The 14,061-nt window shown below is 40.3% G+C and overlaps 1 protein-coding gene across 1 annotated transcript in view; it reads left to right on the top strand.

The window, feature by feature from the left end:
- The window catches only part of LOC134358527 (RNA-binding protein with multiple splicing 2), a 128,317-nt gene extending 124,758 nt beyond the window's left edge, over positions 1-3,559 (top strand). Inside the window, exon 8 of the mRNA XM_063070851.1 lies at positions 2,596-3,559. The gene's annotated coding sequence lies outside the window, so the exon portion shown is untranslated. The remainder of the gene's footprint in view (positions 1-2,595) is intronic.
- The last annotated feature ends 10,502 nt before the right edge of the window (positions 3,560-14,061 follow it).

Genomic DNA, 14,061 nt, shown 5'->3' with positions numbered 1-14,061 from the left:
TTATATACCCTCTCTTTGGCTTTTATATTGGCTTTGACTTGTTAACCATAGGTGTCATCTTGTCTTTTTGAATGTTTTTTCTCTTTGGGATGCATATATCCTGTGCCTTCCAAATTGCTTCCAGAATTTCCAGCCATTGCTCCTCTGCCATCATCCCTGCCAGTGTTCTTTTCCAATCAATTCTAGCCATCTCCTCTCTACCTCCTGTAATTCCCTTTACTCCACTGTAATACTGATACAACACAATGTTGGAAGAACTCAACAGTTTCTCCAGCATTTTGTGTGTTGCTCAGATTTCCAGCACCTGCGGATTTTCTCTTGTTTGTAATACTGATACATCTGACTTCAGCTTCACCTTCTCAGATTTCAGAGTGAATTCGATCATATTATGATCACTTGCTCCTTGCACTCTTTAATCAATTCTGGTTCATTGCGCAACAACCAATCCATGAGCTGCTCTAAAAAGCCAGTTTGTAGGCATTCCAGAAATTCCCCCTCTTAATCCAGCGCCAACCTGATTTTTTTTCTCTCTTCCCCCCCCCCACCCCCCCCCAATCTACCTGCATTTTGAAATCCCTCATGATTATTGCATCATTGCCCTTGTGGCATGCATTTTCTATCTCCCATTGTAATTTGTAGACCACATCCTTACTACTGTATGGGGGTCTGTATATTACTCCCATCAGGGTCTCTTTACCCTTGCAGTTCCTTAACTCTATCCATAACGATTCAACACCTTCTGACCCTTTGCCACCTCTTACTAATGATTTCATTTCATTTTCCTTTTACCAACAGAGCAATGCCACCCCCTCTTCAATACAATGTGCAACACCAGTTTCAAGGCCCTTGTAGTCTACCTGCAGTGTTGGCTTGAAAGTTCAACATAAATTTGTCTAAGTGCATGTCACCACATACAACCTGAGATTCATTTTCTTATGGGCAATCACAATAAGTCACAATAAATACAAGAAACAATAGTCAATAGAAGACTGCAGGAATATTGCAACCTTGTATACTACACTTATTAGCCACTGTCGGGTGTAGGAGTTGAACCAATGTGGTCTTGTGCTGCTGTAGCCCATCCATTTCAAGGTTTGATGTGTTGTGTATTCAGAGATGCTCTTCACTGTTGTAATGCATGATTATTTGAGTTACTGTTGCCGCATTCCTGTCAGCTTGAACCAGTCTGGTCGTTCTCCTCTGACCCCTCCCATTTTAAAAAACCATTTTCTCCCACAGAATGGCTGCTCACTTTTTTTTCCTGTTTTGGTGGTGGGTTTTTTTTTTGCACTATTTCTGTTTAAACTCTAGAGGTGCCTGTGCATGAAAATCCCAGAAGATCAGCTGTTTGAGATGCTCAAGCCACCCAGTCTGGCACCTACAGTCAGTCACTTATTCAAATTTCTTCCCCATTGTGATTGCTCTGAACAACAGAACCTGCGAATGCTTTTGTGCACTGAGTTGCTGCCACATGATTGGCTGATATATTTGCATTAATGAGCAGATGTAACTAATAGTGGCTACTGAGTGTAGTTTATGCTAATGTCAATTATTGTCAGACATTCCCCATCCCTACCTTTGGCCTGGGTCTCTGGATTCCACATCAGTTTTGAAGGATTTGCTCAGCGAACATTTCAGTTGTTTTGATATTTATAGCCTTTTCAAAAGATTTGCCTTTATGGTTATGCATTTCCAGTAATGGTCAGCTGTTGTCTTTCTGGGTGGAGTGAAATCTGCTTGAATTGCATCAATATATTCTCCAAGGATTTTGAGGGTTGCCTGATCCAATTCTTTCCTCTTATAACCGATCAAATACAATTTTCTTGTCTGTTTTATTTTCATGTTAGCTGACTCAACATACTTGTCCTTTTCACTCTCTTTTGACAATTACTCACTCAGGAATCCAATGGTATGGCAGCTGTTCTGTCAATGCTCCCTTCGTGGAAATGCACAGCTCTCTGCCCCTTATCAATGGCCCAAGTGCCGTTGCAGACGGAAGGGGTCATGTCCAACTTCTATGATTTGAATTTAGATGTTTCCACCAACTGGGGCTTCTGTACCTTAGGGGATTGAGACCCTAACACTGGAAATGGTCAGTAAGTTGAACTGTTAGCTAGAATACATGAAATAGTGTGGAGCCAGCTGGAATTTTTTTTATGACTTTCTTTCCAACGGCCTCCTAGAACATGCAGGCACCCCGCCCTGTTTTGACTTTTTATCGAAACATTCCTTAGAGGTGATACAATTTAAAGGAAGAGTTATTATCCCCAGACTAATAGCATAGATGATGCTGGTTACAATTTCTGAACCTTCACATCTTGTTATTTAATCTTTTAAAGACCTCCATATCCATTCTAATGTGACTTTCAGAAATGGACACAGTATTCCATTTTAGCTCACTAACTTGTATGTATTTGATATTTGATCACTGACTTTAGACTTTTGCAAGATGCAAATGTGTCACATGTTTGGTTTAGTATGCTTTATTGCTCTGTCACCATATACTGCTCACAAGAAGATGAATCTCAGGGTAGTATATGGTGATGTAGATGTACGTTGATAATAAATTTATTTTAAACTTTGCTTGTTCCACAGACTACTCCAATTCAACGATTAGCATTTCTCCATGGAGCAATAGTCAAGGACAGACTGGATTTTGTTTTGAGGGTCATTGGTTGAAGGAGATGTTGAACAACTGCTTCATTTTCCTCTGCACTGGAGCAGTCGCTGGCCTGTGGATTAAAGAACTTTTGGTGAACTTTCAGGTGGGAGAACCTGTAAGCTGTCAGTCTGATCAATCCATCTGGTGCAAGGACCAACTTCAAAATGACACCACTGCTGTGAAACTTCAGAATTTAAGGTTGACATTGATGGAACTGAATTACAAAGACCAACGTGGAATGCTGGTGGTCGTCTTGTAAAATTTTCATTTTGTAAATGTCTCTATATAGTTTCACCCACATCCCCATCCTTGTCCTTTCTCCCCATCTGTCCACATTCCTGTTGATCATGTGTCTCCAACGTGTGAAGATGGTTCTACAAAGCGCAATTACTCTCCCAATTTGTAACATTCTTCAGTGAAGGAGCCTCCTTGACACTGCCGTTGGAAGGCTTGGTTTATTTTTAGGATGTCCACCTGTATATTGAAGTTCTTGCAGCCTCTGTTCTATTGCCCTGGCTAGTTACCGTGCCTCCTGGAGAACCCATCTTGCCAAATATCAGCTGTTCCTGTTAAAAGTATTTTGAACAATATTGAGTACAAGTATTTTTGTACTGGTGTAATGAAGAATATTTATGCATCAAGGATTTTTTGTGCAATTAAAATTGTAATCTGTATTATAACTTAATGTTAGTTCAGTTGAGTTTGGAAATGCTGAATATAGCTCAATGGTAGTTTAAAAGTGCAATTGTATTGTGTTTTTTGCTTACTTTTGCTGTTAAGTACTTAAAGTATTAGAAGTGTGATTGCAAAGCTTGTACAAGGACTGCAAGATTTTGAGATGCAATTTGCTGATCCTTCTAGAATGTGAAACTCGATTATAAAAGATGATGATAAAAAGCTTCTGGTGTAGTGTATGATTCTAAGCTGTTCTCAAAGTGCAGACAGAATACTGCACATGCAAACTACTGAAATAAGGAAGTTAACTAGCTATGCTGTTAGTTTTTGTATGGGAGAAATTTCCTTTAGATCATATCTTGACTGTAAGTGTGAATTGGTTATTGGGTCTTTAAAAGATTCTGGCTAATCTTCCACCAATGCTGTAGGAACAGTAGCACTGTAATGCTTTGATTTTTAAAGTATCCATAAATCTTTGCCCGGGATGTATTTATCTGGAGATCAAAATGGCCAACAATTTAAACTTGGCAATTTTTATCCCATCTTGAATTAATGTACTAAATCCCTTCATTTTAATTTGGTCGCAGTATCCCCAAGAAATTTGCTTAATGTACCCAGCTCTTAACTGAGCCCTGCCATCTCTTTACACTACCACCTGAATTGTTGTGGGTTTCCCCCCAGTTTTTACTATGTAATGTGGCAGCAATAGCCTTTGTTTAGTTAAGGTTTTACCAAGCACTATTTTGTCTGTTCCAGCATAATTTCCTGATCTGTTTTGATTGTCATTCACCAGCAATAATACCCAAACTAATAATGCTCTTGAACTGTTGCAGTTCTGGTGATGGTGGGGAGGGGATGTAAGAATTTGGATAACTTGCCTGATCATCAGCATGGGATCCATTTCCAGGTCAGAATACTGAGAGACCAGAGATGATGGTGATCTTCTTGTGCTTTTGTTGCCCCCCTCACCCCCCCCCCCCGAGTGCTTCATGTCCTGGGCTGTCCAAATCCTTCCTAACAATGTACAATTTTTCTCTTTAATGTGGAAATTTGCACTCTTATTCTGCTGTGTTTTTGGTACATTAAATTGCCCATATCTTTGTGCTTTGATTTCTTTGCAGAGTTTTGTAGACTTGCAGATTTTGCATTGGTATATAGTAATGTGACCTCTCATCAAGAATGTTCTCTTAAAGGATTCTGTTGGTGGGTCCTCGGGTAGCTGTAGAGACCAGTCCAGCATGTTAGTGGATTCCCTTAAGGGAAATCTTCAGCCATTTCCTCTACAGTACCCAGTCTGCTCCAAGGCTGACAATCCTTGGACAAGACTAGTATAGGAAATGGCTGAAGATTTTGTTTCTTAGCAAGGAACAGGCCCTTTGGCTCAATAATCCCTGCTGCCTCGCACTCCACCTATTTAGCACTAGTCTAATCACAGAACAATTTACAATGACCAAGTAACCTCCTACCTTCAGACTATGGGAGGAAACGAGAGCACCTGGAGGAAACCTACACATTCACATACTAACTCCTTACAGACAGTGCCAGAATTTAACTCTGAACTCCTGAATGCCCCAAACTGTAATGGCATCATGGTAACTGCTAAACTACAGTGGCATACCAATGGTTGGGTAATGCTGCCCATGGAAGAAGCAGGAGTTGATTATTCAGCTGCTTCATTGATGGTCATGACTAGTAACCTTTTTCCTCAATCACTTTCCGGTATTAACCTTTGATTGCCAGAATTTGTAGATCTGTCTTGGAACTACAAGGAGACTTTCAATGGATCTCATAGGTACACTGTACCATCTGGCTGGCAAGGGATGATAGGAAGGAAATGTTAGTAGTTAATTGACCACTTCAATCCACATTAACAAACTACTCAACCTTCAGAGTGATTATCTTGGAAGCCTAAATTTGGGTTTATCTTGCCCGACACCAGCCCCCTGGGCCTGAGTTGATGTAGTAGTAGTTGCGCTACCCTCCTGATGGCTCTCAAAATTGGATCCAGTGGGGGAATTTCCAAGTTGCTTTAGACAAAATGTCAGAATGTGGAGAATGTCTCCACAGGAGTGGCTGAGATGAATAATACAAATTCAAATGAAGGCTGGGCAAGCATACAAAGGGGAAAGGGAATTTAGTTTGTGCTGATAGATGAGGAAAGCTGTGTAAACTCAGAGCTGGATAACCTGCCTAATATCTTATGGTGATTTTTCTGCATGTGTATATTTAGATTCTGAAAAGTTCCACACTTGTATCATTTTACCTAATGGAAAGCTAACACTGCAATATTTTCTCACTTTATCATGGAGAATGCCTAAAGGCAGCAAATATTATCCAACTCTAGTATTCCAGGAGGTTAATACCAGAGCTTTCACCACCCTTCACTTAATTTCCCAACTCTTGTTACATTTGCACTGATTTTATTTTCTGTGGAAACAGATAAAATGAAGGTATGCAAAGCGATTTACCTTTCTCTCCCAGTCTAATTTTCTTCTTTTTGCCTGTCAAAGATATTTTAATCTCCAATCTAGTTCTTTCTAGCTGATTTGGTCTATCAAGATGAGTATCACAAATTTCTTAATCTAAAGCTAACTTCACTCTGCTACTTTGGGTCACCTTGTACTGTCTTTATTCCTACGATGTGTGCTTTCTGTGTTTGCCATCCTTGCCTTTTTCTGATTCCACACCCACCCATGCTATTTTGGTCGGATCTTCTCCCAATCAGTTTGTAAATTGCTTTGGTCAGGGTGATATGGTGGAACCAGGTTTTCTCCAACATCACCTTGTGATGCTCCTCAGAATAATACAGCACAGATGTTAGCCCTTCACCCTTTTTGCAAAATTTCAAAAGTTTATTTATAGAAACATACACAATAGTACAAACAAGAATTTACAAGACAGTGAACAAGTTCATATTAAGATATGTTTACTGTCTAAGTCAATCCCTTGGTGGGCACCATTCCTAGTAATCCCCCACTGTATCCAAATTATTTAATGCTGAAGTAGCATTTGAGCTGTTGTTTCTACCCTACTTGTCCACACTAACCAAGGTGCCTGACTAACCTCATCCCATATCCCTCTTAAACTGTCATTATTGTACCACCCCCCCCCCACCAGCTCATTCCATTTACGCACCACTCTCTGCATGAAGAACTTGCTCCTTGACATTTTGCTGTAGAAAATGTTAATGACTTGGTCCTGCCTGCATTGCATGGATAAATGTTTGCATAAACTGGCATAATTAATAGTCATTGTATAAAACCAAAGCTCTGCAGATGTGGTTCATTCTGACCAAATGCCTATTTACACCAGTACCAATTTATATGTATGTTTCATGCACACTAATTTACAAAATGAAATTTGATTGTCCTGATTATCTCTAATTAGTTCTGTAGTTTTCTGTTCTCAATTACATGTAGTAGTCTCTGTTAAAAGCAGGAATTAGCACTACTGCATTTATGAACTGAATGATCTTTATTGTCATTATACATGGGTACAATGAAACTGTTTGGCTTCCTCAGGCAATTAAATAAAGTGGTAGATAAAAACAAGACTAATAAAAAAACAGTATTAAATGGATAAGTAGCAGAAAGTAAGTTGCAGAAGCATCAGAATATCACAGTAATCCACAAAGTGCCGTTAGTGCAAGTATTTGTCCGTGTGTACTCAGTTTCAATCATTTTTCCTGTTACCTGCTTTCAGCCCTGAGTCCTTGACATTTGCCATTGTACAGTGTCCCACCCCCCACTCCTGTTCAATTGTAAGCTTACCAGACGGTTTTAAATACATTCTGAAAGATGTGTATTTAACTGTTTCCAACAATGGGCTTCTATTTCTTAAAAGATTATAAAATGTTTCACTCCAGTCAGTGTTTCTAATTTAAAACTTGTTAAATGGGCTGTAATTTGAAACCGCCTCCAAACCTATCATGAAAGTTGAATCCTCTGATGAAATATTTAATACATCTGGATGTTTTTGAAAGTTGATATCAAGTGGTTATTTGTTTAAATTTGCCTGCACAGTTTAATTTCCTGGTCAAGGCAACGACAAAATATCGTAAGTTGCTGATTGCACCTACTGGGAATTGTATTTGGGTTTTTAAACAGCATGTCATGTTGCCAGATGAGTAATAAATGCTAGTACAATGACAATTTGACATTGGGACAAATGATTAGATGTAAAAATAGCCATGTATTTCAATTTTGCATTGCAATTTTTCAAAGACAAAGCTTGCAGAAGTACTTAGTTGGTTATTAATCTCTCAGTCCCACACTTTTCTTCGAGCCACATATCTGACCAGAACGAAGGATAAAGGACCAGTCGCAGCCTTATTCTGAATTGGGATTATATCTGAATGTAATTCATTCTTACTGGCACCCTATTGTAGCATCTTATTTGATGCTCAGTCTTGTGAGACTAGGCTATTTTGTGTTGCGTAATGGTCTCTCCTAGTTGTCTTGACTGTAATGGGGTTTTGGTTTGGATGTAATTCGTGGTCATGGCCAATGATGCTCAAATTTGATGGTTTCTGTCAATTTCTCGATATATTTGAGAGCTCTGAAACGTCCTGGGTATGATGATGCAGATCATTGTTTGAATAGCAATGATAAATTCATTTATTATTGTCATATTACTGAGGTACAGTGCAAAACTGTTTTGTATGCCACCAATTCAGATCATCTCATTATGTCTGTATTAAGGTAATCTAATCTACAGAATACAGCTAAAGGAATTTAAAGGAAACTTTATCAAGATACATACATACACACTCACTCACTCACTCTTGTGGCCTGAGGTAGAAGGAGTCAATTTTAGAAAACCTAGCATGTTTATTTTTCCTACATTTACACACTTCGTCCAGTGGTCGTGGAGCATACGGATCCCTTTGTAGAAGTCGGCATCTTGGACCTCTAGAAATGGTCCACAGCAGAGGTGATTGATAAGGTTGTAACCTAAAGTAGGCGATGAGGAGAAACTTCAAACTTTCTGCATTTTTGCTCAGAATTGAACTGCACATGCATGTAACAAGAGCTGTATAACTCATCTCCTTCTACCCTAGGCCAAGAACTTATCAATCATCCCTGCTGTGGCCCACCTGGAGGTCCAAGAAGCTCTCGTTACCTGCATGTGCAGTTAACTGAGTGATAATGTGGAAAGTTTAAAGTTAATAACTCATCTCTCTCTACTTTAGGTCACTAACTTATCAATCACCCCTGCTGTGGACCACTTCTACAAAGAAGGGATCCGTATGCTCCACGACTGCTGGACTAAGTGTGTACATGTAGGAGGGGACTATGTTGAAAAATAAATGTGCTAGGTTTTCTAAAATTGACTCCTACCTTAGGCCACAAACTTATCAATTACCCCTCATATGATAGAATTCTCTGCGAGTTTGAAGTGAAAAGATTAAGTCAGATATTTCAGTATGATAGTGGAGTAAAGGGAATTACAGAGGCATGAGAGAGGAACTGGTCAAAGTTCATTGTGTAACACTCGCTTCACCTAGCAGCTTGTTCTCGGGGGTGATAACCCCCCTGCCCAGCCAAACTGAAGAAATCTTGCTTGGGTGGATGCTGTGTGATGTGTCCCCTGTTACAAATCAGTACTCTGAAATAACAAACAGTACACAATATGCAATTAAATGATTAAGCTTTATAACTCTTTCTTTGGCTATAGGGTTAGTAGAGAAACAATAGATAAAAGAAAAATGGTTCCAAGCTTATTAAACAGTCTGTGCACAATTGTTGGAGCTCACTCTGTAGTCTTCCTTCCAGCATTCGATCTGCTCCAAGTGTCACCAACCTTCGGACCCCCCCGCGCAGCGTCCACCCTGTCGGGCAGTTTACCACATCTCTCCATTCACGTCTTCTCTCTTCATCCCTCTCGGGCCTTCTGACAAAAGCCCACGAAACCAACAGCTTCCAGAATCACCAGACGGCAACAGAATCCTGATCGGCTAACATGCATAATTATTTCCAGCCATAACCCAAACATTTCTGCTACAGAGAAACCATTACCTCAGCAATTAACATTGCAGAGAAGCCATTACATTAGTCTTAGCAGTGAAACAGTGAAAATTACAAAGAAACTGTTACAATTGGAACAGGCTACCAGCAGGACAACAGAACAGTAATGTCCACAGTTTCTGACAGAAATTCAGTTGGCATGTGATGGATAAATTTGTGATAAGTTCGTGGCCTCCAGTGGAAGGAGATGAGTTATACAGCTCTCGTTACATGCACATGCAGTTCAACTCTTTCAGTGATTATGCAGAAGGTTTGAAGTTAATAACTCACCCCTGTTGGGGACCACTTCTACAAAGAAGGGATTAGTATAGTCCACGACCGCTGGACTGTGTTCATGTAGGAGGGGACTATGTTGAAAAATAAATGTGTTGGGTTTTCTAAAATTGACTCCTCCTACCTTAGGCCACGAACTTATCAATCACCCCTTGTATATCATCCTGTATTATTTTGAGATTCATTCTCTTGCAGGCATTCACAGTAGAACAAAAATACAATATAATCATTGAAAAACTATACACAAAGGCTGACATACAACCAATGTCCAAAAGATAAACTGCAAATACAAAAATAATATCTAAATAATACAGAGAACATGAATTGTAGAGTCCTTCAAAACAAGCCTGTAGGTTGTGGAATCAGTTCTGAGTTGAGGCTGTTCATTCTGGTTGAGAAAGTGGATGCATACAGTAAGACGTAGGGCCATGCCAGGGTAGATTGAGGTCAAATGAACAACAAGGGAGCAATTCAATAATCTTGCAACAGTGGGGTAGAAGCTGTCCTCGAACTGATATGTGCTTTCAGGCTTTGTGTATCTTCTGTCTCAAGGGAGGGGTACAGAGAGAATGATTGGGGTGGGTGCAGGCTGATTATGTTGGCTGCTTTCCCGAGACAGAGAGGATGTAGACCGACTGTGGAGGGGAAGGCTGGTTTCCGTGATGAGCTGAGCTCATGGACTGACCACAAGAATCAGCAAAGAATTCATTACCTCAGTTCTAGTAATTACAGTAGAATTCATTAACTCTGTTCTAGAAATGTACATCAATTATGTGATGTCTGTTCTGTAGTACTGAAATGGGCTCTTTATTGCTCCAAGCCACAGTAATGTTCACATTTAGTCCTATTTTGTTCTTCACATCTTCCTATCAGATCACCCCAGATTCTCCACTAACCTACAGGTTACAATTACCACTTAACCTGCTAACCAGCACGTCCTTGAGATGTGGGTGATTGAAGTATCCAGAGGAGACCCATGTGGTCACAAGGTCCATACTTCACATAGATCCAGTTTCAGTCCTTACACCGGCCATCAGTTATCAGCTCTACCGGCTATCTCTGCCAACACTATGCTAGCTTGGCGCATATAGGAGTTCCCAAGCAATGAAATACACTCACTATTTTCATTGGACTAAATCCTGCCTCCTAAATATTCTGCACTTCAATGTACATGTATGTGACCATTTAGAACCCTGAGATTCATTTTCTTGTGGGCATACTCAATAAATCCATAGAATAATGCCCATAACAGAATCAATGAAAGACAGTACCAACTTGTTTATAGAATGGAAAGTGAAATAAAATTGTGCGTTTCTTCTTTGATCAGGAGCCTAAATTGCATTAACTTTGCACTTGACATTTAGCTACACTTTCCTCCTCTGGAAACTTGGTTGGCGTGGTGGGGGGGGGGGGGACGGTTGCAACAGAAGGGAAGTTATCGACCTTTCCAGAGCCTCTGCTTCCATGCCCATTACTGTAATGGGTGTGCTTTCAGATGATTATTTACAGCTGGTATCTCTCTGAAGTAGCTAAATAATTGTAAATATTTTGCTGCTGTGTACGTTATATCGGAGGATGGGGTGTGGAATTATTACAATGCTACTTAATTAGTTTCTTTTGCTTTCCCTCAATTTTCAGTTGAATTCCACTGTTGTGGGTAAATGGCAGAGGGCTACTCTCAAGGGTGGATAATACTTCTAATATATCTCCTGAGAAATATTATCCCACTATAAACCTTGCAAAAAAAAATTTGAGGTTTTGAGGCTGTGCAAAATGTTCGGCTGTCCATTTTGTACAGCAGATGATAAGACAATGAGCAATTTGCATCAGTGTGTTTTTCATCAGGAGTTTGAGGGGTCTCATCAAAGACAGATCAGTCTTCCCAACCTGTTTTATCTCATGGATCCCTATCATTAACTGAGGGGGGAGGGGAGAGGGTCTGGACCACAGGTTGGGAACCCCTGGATTAGGACCAGGTTAATCCACATACAGTGCCCTCTCTAAAATGGTAACAGAAACTATAACCAGCCTGTGGTGGTTCTTAGGAGGTGATGCTTAATCAGCAAATCAAACATTCCCCAAAGACCGATTGCCTGTTATTGAAGGTGTCTCGTGCATTGTAATGGCTTGTTAATGCTCTGCAATGGGATAATGCGGTTTTAGCAGGATAACTCTCAGTGGACATGTCCTAGGTATCCTTGATTGTTCAAACTGTACCTAACCTTGATTTTGTGTGTGTGTGTGTGGAAAGGGGTGAGTCCTCCAAATAAAACAATGGATTTCAGACTTTCAGCCAACTGATCCCACTGTATACAATGGTGTAGAAGAACTGAGAGATGTTCTTCAGATATGAGAATGCGAGAGTAGAGGTTTTTATAGAACCTGAGGGGCAACTTTTCCCACTTAGAAGGTGGTCAGTATATGGCAGGACCAGCAGAGCAATTGGTCAAAGCGGGGACATTAATGGCATTTGGGCAGGTACGTGTTTAGGAAAGGTTTAGAGCAGGGGTTCCACTGACCAATGCTATTAAGCAAGGAGTCTGTGGACCCCAGGCTGAGAATTCCTGGTTTAGAGGGATGTGGGTCAAGTGAGACCAGCTTGGATGGGAATCCTGGACAACATGGAAAAGTTGGGTTAAAAGACTTGTTTCAGTGCACTTCACCTCATTGACTCTGTGATTAGGAGTATATTTTGATGACCCACATAACTCTCAATAAAACTCTCTTGGTAATTTGCTTCTCCTATTTGGGTAATGATGATGCTGCAATCCAAATGCTCGTGAAGCCTTTCACAACGTGAGGAGAGACTCACTACAGACCATCTTCATTGTCCTTTGGATATAAGCACAGCACTGAGTGCACGCAAGTATACATCATGATATTAATATCCAGCAAAGAAGATCAATCTATTTTGGATAGTTTCCAATTCTCTTTCAGGTCTTCTGAAAGCTGTTTCTTCCTATGTACATCAAAGGTATGTGTCAAGATGGGATTCAGGATGCCTGTTCCCAAATCCCTTTGAACACTGTATTTACATAAACTGATGTATTTGTTTACTTCAAAGATGCTCTGCTGAAGTAAATCTTCCTGGTTAAACTATTCTTGTTCATTTGAAGCAGCTACTGTAACTGTTAATTCACTGCGCTGTGTAAGAAAGCAGCGTAAAATCATGAGGGTCATAGATTGCGTGCTTTCACTCTGTCTTCCCCACATCCCTAGGTAGAGGGAACCAAAGCTAGAGGGCAGAGGTTTTAAGATGCGAGGGGGAAGATTTAAAGGTGACCCAACAGCAAATTTCTTCACAAAAGTGATGTCGTGTCTATGGAGCAATTGCCTAAGGAAGAGTGTGTGGCAGGTACAACATTTAAAAGGCTACTTGCATAAGAAAGGTTTAGAATGAGATGGAACCAAAATGACACACAGGGCCTATTTCCATCCTGTTTTACTCTACGTGTCTAGTTGTGACTAGAATCACCTTAATTATGCTGCAAATATACACAATAACAATTTTGAAAAGATAGCGATCCATCAGTTTCTTACTCAACAGCCAAACTCCGCATCTAGATTCCTCAGCGCTTGGGCAAAATACAATGCCAGGCTCTATAGGTGGCCTGTTGGTCAGTGAATATGGTGGTCTGAGATTAGAGTCAGTTTTAGTCATCAGTAATTCTAGCATAAAAGCAATTCTTCAGATTATGCAGGCCCAGCCCATCACTGGCAATGCTACCATTGAGCACGTTCACAAGGAGCACTGCTTCAAGAAACCAGCATCTATCATAAGACCATAAGATTTAGGAGCAGAAGTAGGCCATTCGGCCCATCGAGTCTGGTCTGCCATTCAATCATGGGCTGATCCAGTTCTTCCAGTCATTCCCCACTCCCCTGCCTTCTCCCCATACCCCTTGATGCCCTGGCTAATCAAGAACCTATCTACCTCTGCCTTAAACAAGCCCCACCATTTAGGCCATGCTCTCTATCTCACTGCTGCTGCCTGGAAGGAAATAAAAGAGCTTTAGGTCCCACACCACCAGATTCTGGACAATTATTACTCTTCAACCATCAGGCTCCTGAACCAGTGTGGATAAATTTCCTCACCTCAACACTGATCTGATTCCACAACCTATGGACTTGCTTTCAAGGACTCTACAACTCTTGTTCTCAATTTTATTTATTTATTATTATATTTCTGTATTTGCAGTTTGTCTTTTGCACATAGATCTATCTTTCGTGTGTAGTTTTTCACTGATTCTTTTGCGTTTCTTTGTATCTACTGTGAATTACATGCAAGAAAATTAATCTTGGTAGGACATGGTGACATATGCAGAGTTTGAAAGAGACTGAAGGTTATAGAGTCAGTTCGGACTAGTAGTAATTGAAGTTATCCATGCCAGTTCAGGTTGTATAGTAATAACCATTCTTGAACCT

Source organism: Mobula hypostoma, chromosome 18 (assembly GCF_963921235.1).
Source record: "Mobula hypostoma chromosome 18, sMobHyp1.1, whole genome shotgun sequence".
NCBI classification, from domain to species: domain Eukaryota; kingdom Metazoa; phylum Chordata; class Chondrichthyes; order Myliobatiformes; family Myliobatidae; genus Mobula; species Mobula hypostoma.
Note: the sequence above shows the minus strand (reverse complement) of the source record. Positions and strands in the feature narration are given on the sequence as shown.